We start from the raw sequence: 13,306 nt of genomic DNA, 5'->3' as shown, positions 1-13,306 counted from the left end.
CTGCTAAGTCGCTTCAGTCGTGTCCGACTGTGCGACCCCATAGACGGCAGCCCACCAGGCTCCCCCGTCCCTGGGATTCTCCAGGCAAGAACACGAGTGGGTTGCCATTTCCTTCTCCAATGCATGAAAGTGAAAAGTGAAAGTGAGGTCGCTCAGTCGTGCTCGACTCTTAGCGACCCCATGGACTGCAGCCCCCCAGGCTCCTCCGTCCATGGGGTTTTCCAGGCAGGAGCGCTGGAGTGGGGGGCCATTGCGCCCTCTGTCAGGGTCATAAACCAGGACCTTGCATATTCATACACAAAGACCAGCGGGACACCCAGACTCAAGCGCGTGGGAAACAGCGACATCCAGTGGCTGGCCGGCTGCATACCCGATGGGCGGTGCACACTGAGTGCGAAAGATGGGGTTCACTCTTTACTCCAGAGGCTGACTTCTGCTTTTGTCTTTTCAAGCCTCCCAACCCTCTGAGATTCCGAGAAGGTTATGATTTCAGACCAACCAGGTGCTAACCAATAATATTTATCCTCCCACATATTCTAGGTTTTTTTACTTTCAGAATCAGCTCTCATCTCTCCCTAGAGTTGCAATGTCTTAAACTGCATCATAAAAATGAATAAATGCTCAACCCTTGAGAAAATGTAAAATTCTAAGATTACATTTTTTTCTTTGTTTTGAAAATAAATAAGCTTTGCCATTCATTCAACAAATGCTTTTTTTGTGCACCTACTAGGTGCCAAGCCATGAGTACAAGAGGAATCCTTTCCCTCTTGGGGAAGACAGACAGTAATGTACACAAACATACACACACACGTATGGAGATCCCATGATGTCTGGTCGTGGTAAATGCTAAAAAGAAAAATGAAATAAGATAAGCACATAGATTTTGACAGGAGAATTGCTGCTATTTTTGCATTGTGGTCATACAAGATCTCTCTGAGGACATTTTAGCTGAAACATGAATTAAAGGGTCAGATCATGTATGTATCAAGGGAAGGACAGTCCAAACATAGAAAAAGGCAAATACTAAAAAGGAGCCATTGTGCAAAATCTATACACAGAGAAAAACTAAAATGGTGTCAGTGTTGATAAAAGTAATTATATATGAAAGCAATTTTAATTCTATTTTTAAAGATGAAAAGCCTCTGAGCCTAAGCTCAACTTTTGTATTTTATACAGTAGAGTACAACAGTTAATTACAGTCAATCTTTGAATCCTAATTCAAAGCCAATTCAGACCCAAAGTAAAACACTGTCATATAATAACAAATGCCACTATTTAAAATCATTATTTCAAGGTAGAGGCAAAGAGTCAGGACAGTGGAGAGTCACATGCTTCATTCAGACTCTTACTGAAAGTGAGTTTAACTCACAATATAACTCAGACCTCCCAGGGCTCCCAGCAACAGCTAAGGGTGTTTTACACACACACACACACACACACACACACACACACACACAAAGAGTGGAGCAAGCTTTTTATGTTCATTATAGTATTTGACAAAGTATGATAAAGATACTTCGGGAAAGATACTTTTCTCTTTTTATTTCCTCTTTCTGAGGTATAATTTGCACTTATCTGGACTTCCCTGGTGGCTCAGCTGGTAAAGAATCCTCCTGCAATGAAGGAGACCTGGGTTTGATCCCTGGGATGGGAAGATCCCCTGGAGAAGGGAACGGCTACCCACTCCGGTATTTTGGCCTGGAGAATTCCATGGACTGTATAGTTCATGGGTTGCAAAGAGTCAGATACAACTGAAAGAATTTCACTTCACTTAACACTTATCTTAAAGGGTACAGCTTGCTTAATTTTTACACATTTGAGTTTTTTTTTACATTTGTAAAACTTTAACCACCACTGAGATCAAGATATAAAACATTCTCAGCTCCTCAGATGTCTTTGTCCCCTTCTAGCTTACCCCCAAAAGGTAACCAGTGTTTTTATTCCTCTCATTATATACTTATTTAGTCAGTTGTTTTAACTTCTTAAATCACACAGCATGTGCTCTTTTTGCATCCAGATTCTTCTGTTCAACAATTACCTGTGAGGTTCATTAATGAGGCTGCGTGTAGCTGTAATCCATTTTTAAAATCACCGTTGTCTAATATTCCATTGTATGGATGTGGTACAGTTTATATGTTCTATTGCTAACAAACTTTTGGATTATTTCTTGTTTTTGTGGGGTTAGTATGAACAAATCTAACATTATTGTACATGTATTTGGGTGAAAACAAGCATTCAATTTTGTTGAGTTTCTATCTACGATTAAAATCACTGATTCAGAAACTGGGCCAGCTACCTAATTTGCAAGGCTCAGTGCAAAATGAAAACGCAAAGCCTCTTATTCAAAAAGTAGAGAAACATGCTATTAAAGATACTACAATGTAAAGTTTTTTCCTTTTTCCCAAGTCTCTCTCAACTTATCATGGTGTTCTTTTGTTTGCTACTTAGTAAGTAAAAAAATTAAAATGCTTACATTTTGACATATATTTTACTATTTACCTTTATATTGGGCAATGGCTGTTTTAACTGCAAATATTAAAGCATTTAAGCTGCAGACAGGATCACTGAGATAGCACAATTCATTTTTCATAGCTTGTACATGCATACACATCTCATTCTTAACAGAACAGTGAATGTGCTTCCTGGAACTAAGGTAAATATTTTTGCTTTGCTTCTTGGTACATGCCCAACATCTTTCTACCCTTGGTTTACTGCTGAGAAAGCAGGATCAAAAGGAAAAAGAACTATAGGTTGCCCTATCTTTCCTTTCCTTCCATGTAATCATTGCTAGCATATGCGTTTGTCTAATGCAAGAAAATAACATGAGTAGGTAAGAATATGATAGAATTCTTTGTTTTTGTGTTTCTTAAAATAGCATTGTGTTCTTTCTTTTTAATGCAAGATCTGGTTCTAGCAGACCTGGGGCTTCTCAGGGCTGTCAGCATCCCCCACTTATCTTGTATTTCTTTGAGCTTCATTAAACTCCCAGGCACTGGGGTTCCACAAGAATACTGTGGTCATAGGTGAGTGCTCTCCACGACAGGGGTACCAAGGAACAGCACAGACGCACAAACTATACTTCCCTCCCTGCTCAGGGCTGTACCCAGCACCAGAGGTCCCCAACCTTCTTGGCATCAGGGATTGATTCCTGAAAGACAATCTTTCTACACACTGGGGGTGGAGGATGATTTGAGGATGATCCACATAAGGAGCTTGCAACCAAGATCCCTCGCAAGCTCAGTTCACAGTGGGGTTCGAGCTCTTAGCAGAATCTAATGCCTTTCCCTGATGGCCTGTGCTGTTGAGAAGTCTATTATTTATTTTGATATCTTCTTTTGGCTTCTCTGATAGCTCAGTTGGTAAAGAATCTGTCTGCAGTGCGGGAGACACCAGTTCGATTCCTGGATCGGGAAGATCTGCTGGAGAAGGGATAGGTTACCCACTCCAGTATTCTTGGGCTTCCCTTGTGGTTCAGGTGGTAAAGAATCTGCCTGCAATACGGGAGACCTGGGTTTGATTCCTGGGTTTGGAAGATCCCCTGGAGAAGGGAAAGGCTACACACTCCAGTTTTCTGGCCTAGAGAATTCCATGAACAGTCCATGGGGTCACAAAGAGTCCGACGTGACTGAGAGACTTTCACTTTCACTCTTGTGAAGAACCTGTTAAAACTTTTGCCCACTTTACAGTGGATGGTCTGTCTTTTTCACAGCCATATGCAGGTGCTATTCATATTTTCTGCATTCTTTTGATGTATGTATTTACTGCTAGTATCTTCTGCCCTGTACTTACCGTTTCATTCTCTTAACAGTGTTTTTTTTTAATCATAAGTCACAATATCTTTGTGTAAGTTGTTCAGTTTTGTTCTTCTTCAAGATTATCTTGGCTATTCTAGGCCCTTTGAAATAAAAACTCTGAAATGACCTCTGTGCTAATCTGCTGCTGCTGCTGCTGCTAAGTCACTTCAGTCGTGTCCGACTCTGTGCGACCCCATAGGTGGGCAGCCCACTAGGCTCCTCTGTCCCTGGGATTCTCCAGGCAAGAACACTGGAGTGGGTTGCCATTTTCTTCTCCAATGCATGAAAGTGAAAAGTGAAAGTGAAGTCACTCAGTTGTGCCCGACTCTAGCATTTTCAAAAGTCTTCAGATTTAAATTCCTTAAATTACCCAGCAGAGGGTACTATACTACAACGAAGAAAAGCCAGTCTAAATCTGGATTTGGAGGAAAGAGGTTTATTAATGTTGTGCTTTTGTCTTTCCATATCAGAAAAGAATTTTTAGTTTCATTTTGCATAGTCTGGCTAATTAGTATGCCTAGCAGATGCAACTACCAGCTGAATTATTATACCAACAGTTGTTGCATTGAGAACATTTTTGATGATCATGAATGAAAGGTCATTCAACATTTGCAAGGATTTTCATCTTCCTTATTACCACCATTCTTTATGGTACTGACTGAAGTAACTTTTGTGGCTTTTTATAAACTCTTCCAGAAGTCATTGTTTCTGTTAAGAGTATGGTTTCCATTTTTCAACCTCAAAATAGAAAAGATGACCAAAAAACTTATTATAAATCCTTTAGTTAAAAGTGTTCTTTGAGACAAATATATGGTATCACAATAGGTAGAGTCTAAAATATGATACAAATGAACTTATTTACAAAATGAAAACAGACTCACAGACATAGAAAACAAATTTATGGTTACAAAAGGAGAAAGAGGATGGGGGAGGGATAAATTAGGAGATTGGGATTAGTAGATACAAACTATTATATATAAAATAGATAAACAACAAGCTCCTACTATCTATATAGCATAGGAAACTGTCTTGTAATAAACTATGATGGAAAAGAATATGAAAAAGAATGTATATCCCCTGTGTCATTTATCAAATGTCTATAAATGCTGGACTCTATACCTTGTTTTACTAAGCTTCACTTTATTGTTCTTTGAAAATATTGCATTTTTACAGATTGAAGCTGTGTGGCAACCTTGTTTTGAGCAAGCCATTTTTTCAACACCATGTGCTCACTTCTTGTCTCTGCGCCAAATTTTGGTAATTCTAGCAATATCAGACTGGTTCATCATTATTTGTTATGGTGATCTGTGATCAGTGATATTTGATATTATCCCTGTAATTGTTTGGGGGACCCATGAGTTGCACCCATATAAAATTTAATCAATAAACGTCTGTATTCTGACTGCTCCACCAATCACTGTTCTACTGAGGGTAAAATACGACCAAACAGGATTGTGTGCAACAGAGAAATCATTCGTGAAAGGAAAAGTCAATCAATGCAGCAAACTTTACTGTAGTCTTATTTTAAGAAATTGTCACAGCCACCTTCAACAACCACCACCCTAATCAATCATCAGCCATCAAGACTGAGAAAAGACCCTCCACCAGCAAAATGATTATGACTCACTGAAGACTCAGATGATGGTTAGCATTTTTCAGCAATTAAGTATTTTTTTAAAAGGTTTGTACATAGCTTCCCTCATGGCCAGATGGTAAAGAATTTGCCTGTAACATAGGAGATCCAGGTTCAGTCCCTGGGTTGGGACGATCCCCTGGAAAAGGGCATGGTTACCTAATCCAGTATTCTTACCTGGAAAATTCCATGGACAAAGGAGCCTGGCAGGCTCTAGAGGGCTCAGGCTTCAGTAGCTGTGCCACTTGCCAGTTAAGTTGTTTCCCATCATGTGGGATCTTGCCAGATAAGGGATCAAATTTGTACCTCCTACATTAGCAGGTGGATTCTTTACCATTGAGCCACCAGAGAAGCCCTTAAAATGGTTAATTATTTTGCTTTTTTAATGTGGTATTGGTGAAAAAATTGACAAATATCAGTGAGAAGAATAGAGATTTGGAAATAGACCGATATATATATGGTCAATAGACTTTCAGGAAAATGGTTAAAGCAGTTCAGTGTGTACCAAAAATCTTTTTAGCAAATCTGTTTTTAGCAAAACAGAACATCTTATGAGGAAAAGAATTAATCTCTACTTTTTCCTCATATTAAGCACAAAAAAATAACTTACAATGTATTTAATTACAAAATCTTTGTTCAAATACACAAAAATTTCTTAGGTAGAACATCAAAACACAATGATAAAGAGAAAAAAATGAAAAATTAGACTAACAAAATTTGAAACTTTTGCTCTTGCAGACATCATTTTAAAAATTAAAAGGTTTCATGAACTGGAAGAAAATATTTGCAACAAATATGCCTGACAAAAAGCTTATATCCAGAATACATAAAAAACTCCTGCAATTTCATAATAAGATATAACCCAAATGTCCATCAACAGGAGGATGGATAAGTCAGATAAAGTATTCATACAATGGAATGTCAGGGAAACAATGCTCCATGAATATTTTCACATTTCTGGACAGTTTGTCTTCAAACAAAATTGGCACACCATAGAACATTTCTTCTTCTCCAGACTCACAGCGCTCCTCACATTACAAGGGTGTTAGACCTGGAGCCATATGTTCCCATTCAAAGGATAATAAAACTTATCTCCCCCAGAGCCAAATGATTGCAGGCCAGGGTAGGGACTTTCCCCTTTTCCCTTCCTGAGACAATCTGTTTGCTTTCCCAAGTGTTTGTTCACATTGGGAAGATAAGGGTTTTTTCCCCTTTTTCAGAAAGGTAGGCAGCAGTTAGTGAAAGTGAAGTCATTAAGCCATGTATAATCTATTTGAACTTCCAGACTCATAATCTAGGACTTCCTATCCTCTTTCTCATGCATAGGATATCTACCTGACTCTCATCACACCACCTCAGAAGAGAGTGAAGAATAGAGCATGGAAAACGGATGCAGTTATGCTATCTGTGGTCCTTCCCTGGTGGCTCAGTAGTAAAAAATCTGCCTGCCAATGCAGGAGATGCACAGGGTTTGATCCCTGTGTCGGGAAGATTCCCTGGAGAAGGAAACAGCAATCCACTCTAGTATTCTTGCCTGAGAAATACCAAGGACAGAGGAGCCTGGCAGGCTACAGTCCATGGGGTCAACAAAGAGTTGGACAGGACTTAGCAACTAAATGACAAACAACAGTAATGGTAATTCTGATCTCTGCCCTAGAAACTTTTTGCTTTTGGCACAGAAATGAACAAATGCAGATATTAAAAGCTTATCATGGAACACTTCCTAGCAATGAAAAAAGGATTAAAATTACTGATACATGTTATAACATGAATGAACCTCAAAGACATTATGTGGAACAAAAGAAGACACATGCAAAAAAAAAAAAAGTACATACTATCTGGTTCCATTAATAGGAAGGGCAAGAAGAGTAAAAACTAATCAAATGTTGGGACTTCCCTGGCAGTCCAGTGGTTAAGAATCTGCCTGTCAATGTAAGGGACAAGGGCTCAATCCCTGGTCAGGGAATTAAGATCCCATGTACCTCAAGGCAACTAAGCCCATGCACCACTCTCCAGAGCCTGTACTCCACAATGAAGATCTTGTGTGCCACAACCAAGACCCAATGCATCCAACCAAATAATTTTTTTTAACCTAATAAAACAGTAATGGAAGTCACAATAGTGACTATGTTAGAGGGATGTAAAAGGAGCATGTGGGAATTTTCTCTGTACTTGGTAACATAGTTGTGTATCCATGAAAAATTTAAGTGAAGTTTTTGTACCTTACTTTACATATATTATGACTTAATAAAAAAAGTTGTTTTTTTTTAAAGTCTCCACCAGTTGTTTTGTGGGAGTTGGAAAGTGATTCTAAAATTTATTTGGAAATCCAAATGGGATAAAGAATAGCCAGGGTACTCAAACAAGAACAAAGTAGAAGGACTTGCTTTACTAGCAAAAAGATAATAAAAGTAGTGAGGAATTAGCACAGTAATAGACAAATACACTAACAGAACAAGAGTATGGTCTATAAACAAACCCATTTGTGGATGAGAGTTTATGAAGAATTCTAAGAAAAGGATGATTTTTTAGTAAATAGTGCTGGGTCAGCTTGACTTTTAAACAATTAAACTTGAATCCTTACTTCACATCACATATAAAAATCAATTCCAGGTGGATCATAATTTGAAATGTGAAAAATTAAACAAAAAAAGATTTCAGGAGATAACTTAGAAGAATATTGTCATGACCTTGGACAACAGTTTTTAAAGAGGACAGAACAAAAACAAACCATAAAAGAACAAACTGGTAAATTAGATTTGATTACATTTAAGAATTTCTTTTGTTACTCTCAAGAGTGAAAAGGCAAGCCACAAGAGGGAAAATATTTGCAACATATATAACAGAAAGAGGTGTCATATTTAGAAGATGTAACAAATTCCTTCAAAGCAATTAAAAATGAAATTAAAAGAGACACGATTTAACAGAAAAAAAAAATTGAAAAGAACTTAAGCAGATCCATGACACAAGAACTAGTATGTATTATCCAAGTGGCTAATAAACTTGCCAAAAAGTTCTTAACATCATTAATCATCAGAAAAATGGAAACGAAAACCACAATCACATAACTCTACATATGTTATAAAATGGCAAAAATTATGAAGCCTGAAAATATCAAATATTAGAAAGAATGTGGAAAAAGAACTCTCATTATCCTGACAGGGATGTGAATTGTGTACATTCTTCAACTACTTCAGAAATCAATTTTGGTGGTAAGTTACTTAAGTTACAGAAGTTGAAATTATGTCTGTCTTATCCAGCAATTACACTTCTGGGGATGTATTTGGCAGAAATATGTGCACCCAAGCAAGAGACACATACAAGAATGTTCAAAACAGTACTATTGCTAATAGTCCTGAACCAGAAACAATCTAAATGCCATCAAAAATAGAATGAATAAATCAATCATGACATTAGTTCAGTTCAGTTCAGTCACTCAGTCGTGTCCGATTCTGTGACCCCATGAATCGCAGCACACCAAGCCTCCCCGTGTCCATCACCAACTCCCGAAGTTCACTCAAACTCAGGTCCATCGAGTCAGTGATGCCATCCAGCCATCTCATTCTCTGTCATCCCCTTCTCCGCCTGCCCCCAATCCCTCCCAGCATCAGGGTCTTTTCTAATGAGTCAACTTTTCACATGAGGTAGCTAAATAAAGTATTGGAGTTTCAGCTTCAGCATCAGTCCTTCCAAAGAACACCCAGGACTGATCTCCTTTAGGATGGATGGAACTGGTTGGATCTTCTTGCAGTCCAAGGGACTCTCAAGAGTCTTCTCCAATACCACAGTTCCAAAGCATCAATTCTGTGGTGCTCAGCTTTCTTCACAGTCCAACTCTCACATCCATACATGACTACTAGAAAAACCATAGCCTTGACTACACGGACCTTTGTTGGCAAAGTAATATCGCTACTTTTCAATATACTATCATGGCATAGGCATCCAATAAAAAACTTCTCAGCATGACAGTACAGCTAAGGCAGTAACACAGATAACTCTCATAGCCTAGTGTTGAACGAGAGAAGACAGAATACACCCTGTGTGATTTGGGGAAGAAGAGAAAGGTTAGGAGAGGGGTTTCTATCAGGTTAGAACTGTTCCATTTCCTGAATTAAGTGATGCTTACCAATGCTTTCACTTTGTAATTCACTGAGCTATAACATAGGACTGGAAAAGATCAGTTTTCATTCCAATCCCAGAGAAAGCCAATGCCAAAGAATATTCAAACTACTGCACAACTGCACTCATCTCACACACTAGAGAAGTAATGCTCAAAATTTTCCAAGCAAGGCTTCAAGAACATGAACCATGGAATTCTAGATGTTCAAGCTGGTTTTAGATAAGGCAGAGGAATAAGAGATCAAATTGCCAACATAGAAAAAGCAAGACAGTTCCAGAAAAACATCTACTTCTGCTTTATTGACTATGCCAGGGCCTTTGACTGTGTGGATCACAACAAACTGTAGAAAACTCTTAAAGAGATGGGAATACCGGATCACCTTACCTGCCTCCTGAGAAATCTGTATGCAGGTCAAGAAGCAACAATTAGAACTGGACATGGAACAACAGTCTTGTTCCAAATTGGGAAAGGGGTACGTCTAGGCTGTATATTGTCACCCTGCTTATTTAACTTCTATGCAGAATACATCATGTAAAATGCTGGGCTGGATGAAGCACAAACCGGAGTCAAGATTTCAAGGAGAAATATCAATAACCCCAGATATGCAGATGACACCACCCTTATGGCAGAAAGTGAAGAAGAACTACAGAGCCTGCTGATGAAGGTGAAAGAGGAGAGTGAAATTTGGCTTGAGAAAATGGCAATAGGAACATACATATCAATAACTACTTTAAATGTAAATGGACTAAATGTTCCAACCAAAGGACACAGACTAGCTGAATGGATACAAAAACAAGACACATATATACACTGTCTACAACAAACCCACTTCAGACCTAAAGACACATATAGACTGAAAGTGAGAGGATGGAAAAATATATTCCATGCAAATGGGAAGCAAAAGAAAGCTGGAGTAGCGATCCTCATATCAGACAAAATAGACCTTAAAATAAAGATTACAAGCGATAAGGAAGGACACTACAAAATGATCAAGGGATCAATCCAAGAGGAAGACATAACAATTGTAACTATCTGTGTACCCAACATAGGAGCACCTCAATACATAAGACAAACACTAACAGACATAAAAGGAGAAATTGACAGTAACACAATAATAGTAGGAGACTTCAACACCCCACTCACACCAGTGGACAGATCACCAAAGCAGAAAATTAATAAGGAAACACAAGTTTTACACGATACATTAGATGAGATGGATCTCATTGATATTTTCAGGACATTCCATCCAAATGCAGAAGAATACACCTTCTTCTCAAGTGCACATGGAACATTCTCCAGGATAGACCACATCTTGGGTCACAAATCAAACCTCAGTAAATTTAAGAAAATTGAAATCGTATCAAGCATCTTCTCTGACCACAACTCTATGAGACTAGATATCAGTTACAAGAAAAAAACTGTAAAAAACACAACCAAATGGAGATTAAACAACACACTTCTAGATAATCAACAGGTTACTGAAGAAATCAAAAGGGAAATCAAAAAATTTCAAGAAACAAATGACAATGAAAACATGACAACTCAAAACCTGTGGGATGCAGTGAAAGCAGTTGTAAGAGGGAAGTTTATAGCAATACAATACTGCCTCAAGAAACAAGAAAATATTGAATAGACAACCTAACTTTACACTTGGAAAATGAAGGAAAAAAATTAGAAGAAGGAAAGAAATCATAAAGATCTGAGCAGAAATAAATGAAAAAGAATGAAAGAAAAAATAGTAAAGATTAAAAATACAATACTGCCTCAAGAAACAAGAAAATATTGAATAGACAACCTAACTTTACACTTGGAAAATGAAGGAAAAAAATTAGAAGAAGGAAAGAAATCATAAAGATCTGAGCAGAAATAAATGAAAAAGAATGAAAGAAAAAATAGTAAAGATTAATAAAACTAAAAGCTGGTTCTTTGAGAAGATAAACAAAGTTGACAAACCTTTAGCCAGACTCATCAAGAAAAAAAGCAAGAAGAATCAACTCAACAAAATTAGAAATGAAAAAGAAGAGGTTACAACAGACAATGCAGAAATACAAAGGATTATAAGGGACTATTACAAACAACTATATAGCAATAAAATGGATAACCTGGAAGAAATGGACAGATTCTTAGAAAAGTTCAATCTTCCAAGACTGAATGAGGAAGAAATAGAAATTATGAACAACCCAATTACAAGCACTGAAATTAAAGCTGTGCTCAAAAATCTCCCCAAAAAACAAAAGCTCAGGACCAGATGGCTTCACAGCTTCACAGGAGAATTCTATCAAACATTCAGAGAACTAATGCCTATCCTTCTAAAACTCTTTCAAAAAATTGCAGAGGAAGGAACATTTCCAAACTCATTCTATGAGGCCACCATCACCCTGATACCAAAACCAGACAAAGACAACACACAAAAAAAGAAAACTACAGGCCAATATCACCAATGAACATAGATGCAAAAACTCTCATCAAAATTTTAGCAAACAGAATTCAGCAACACATCAGAAAGCTCATACACCATGATTAAGTTGGGTTTATTCCAGAGTTGCAAGGATTCTTCAATATACACAAATCAATCAATGTGGTACACCATATGAACAAATTGAAAGATAGAAACCAAATGATAATCTCAATAAATACAGAAAAATCCTTTGACAAAATTCAGTACCCATTTATGATGAAAACTCTTCAAAAAATGGGCATAGAAGGAAACTACCTCAACATGGTAAAGGCCATATAAGATCAGCCCACAGCAAACATTATTCTCAATGGTGAAAAACTGAAAGCACTCCCCCTAAGTTCAAGAACAAGACAAGGGTGTTCACTTTCACCACTATTATTCAACATAGTTCTGGAAGTCCTAGTTACAGCAACCAGAGAAGAAAGTGAAATAAAAGGAATCCACATCGGAAAAGAAGAAGTAAAGCTCTCACTACTTGCAGATGATACTGTACATGGAAAATCCTAAAGATAGTATCAGAAAATTACTAGAGCTAATTAGTGAATTTAGCAAAGTTTCAGGATACAAAATCAATACACAGAAATCACTTGCACGTCTATTAACTAGCAATGAAAAATCAGAAAGAGAAATTAAGGAATCAATCTGATTCACCACTACAACAAAAAGAATATCCAGGAATAAACTTACCTAAGGAGACAAAAGAACTGTATACCAAAAATTATAAGACATTGATGAAAGAAATCCAAGATGACATAAACAGATGGGAGAGATATTCCATCTTCCTGAGTAGGAAGAATCAATATTGTGAAAATGACTGTACTCCCAAATGCAATCTACAGATTCAATGTGATCCCTATCAAATTACCAATGGCATTTTTCACAGAACTAGAACAAAAAATTTCACAATTCATATGGAAACACAAAAGACCCCAAATAGCCAAAGCAGTCTTGAGAAAGAAGAATGGAACTGGAGGAATCAACCTTCCTGATTTCAGATTATACTGCAAAGCTCCAGTCATCAAGACAGTATGGTTCCAGCACAAAAACAGAAATATAGACCAATGGAACAAGATAGAAAGCCCAGAAATAAACTCATGCACCTATGGGTACCTTATTTTTGACAAATGAGGCAAGAATATATACTGGGGTAAAGACAGCCTCTTCAATAAATGGTGCTGGGAAAACTGGACAGCAACATATAAAAGAATGAAATTAGAACACTTCCTAACACCATAAACAAAGATAAACTCAAAATGGATTACAGGACTAAAGGTAAGACCAGAAACTATAAAAGTCTTAGA

This window comes from Ovis canadensis, chromosome 8, assembly GCF_042477335.2.
Source record: "Ovis canadensis isolate MfBH-ARS-UI-01 breed Bighorn chromosome 8, ARS-UI_OviCan_v2, whole genome shotgun sequence".
NCBI lineage: Eukaryota > Metazoa > Chordata > Mammalia > Artiodactyla > Bovidae > Ovis > Ovis canadensis.
This window is presented reverse-complemented; position numbering follows the sequence as displayed.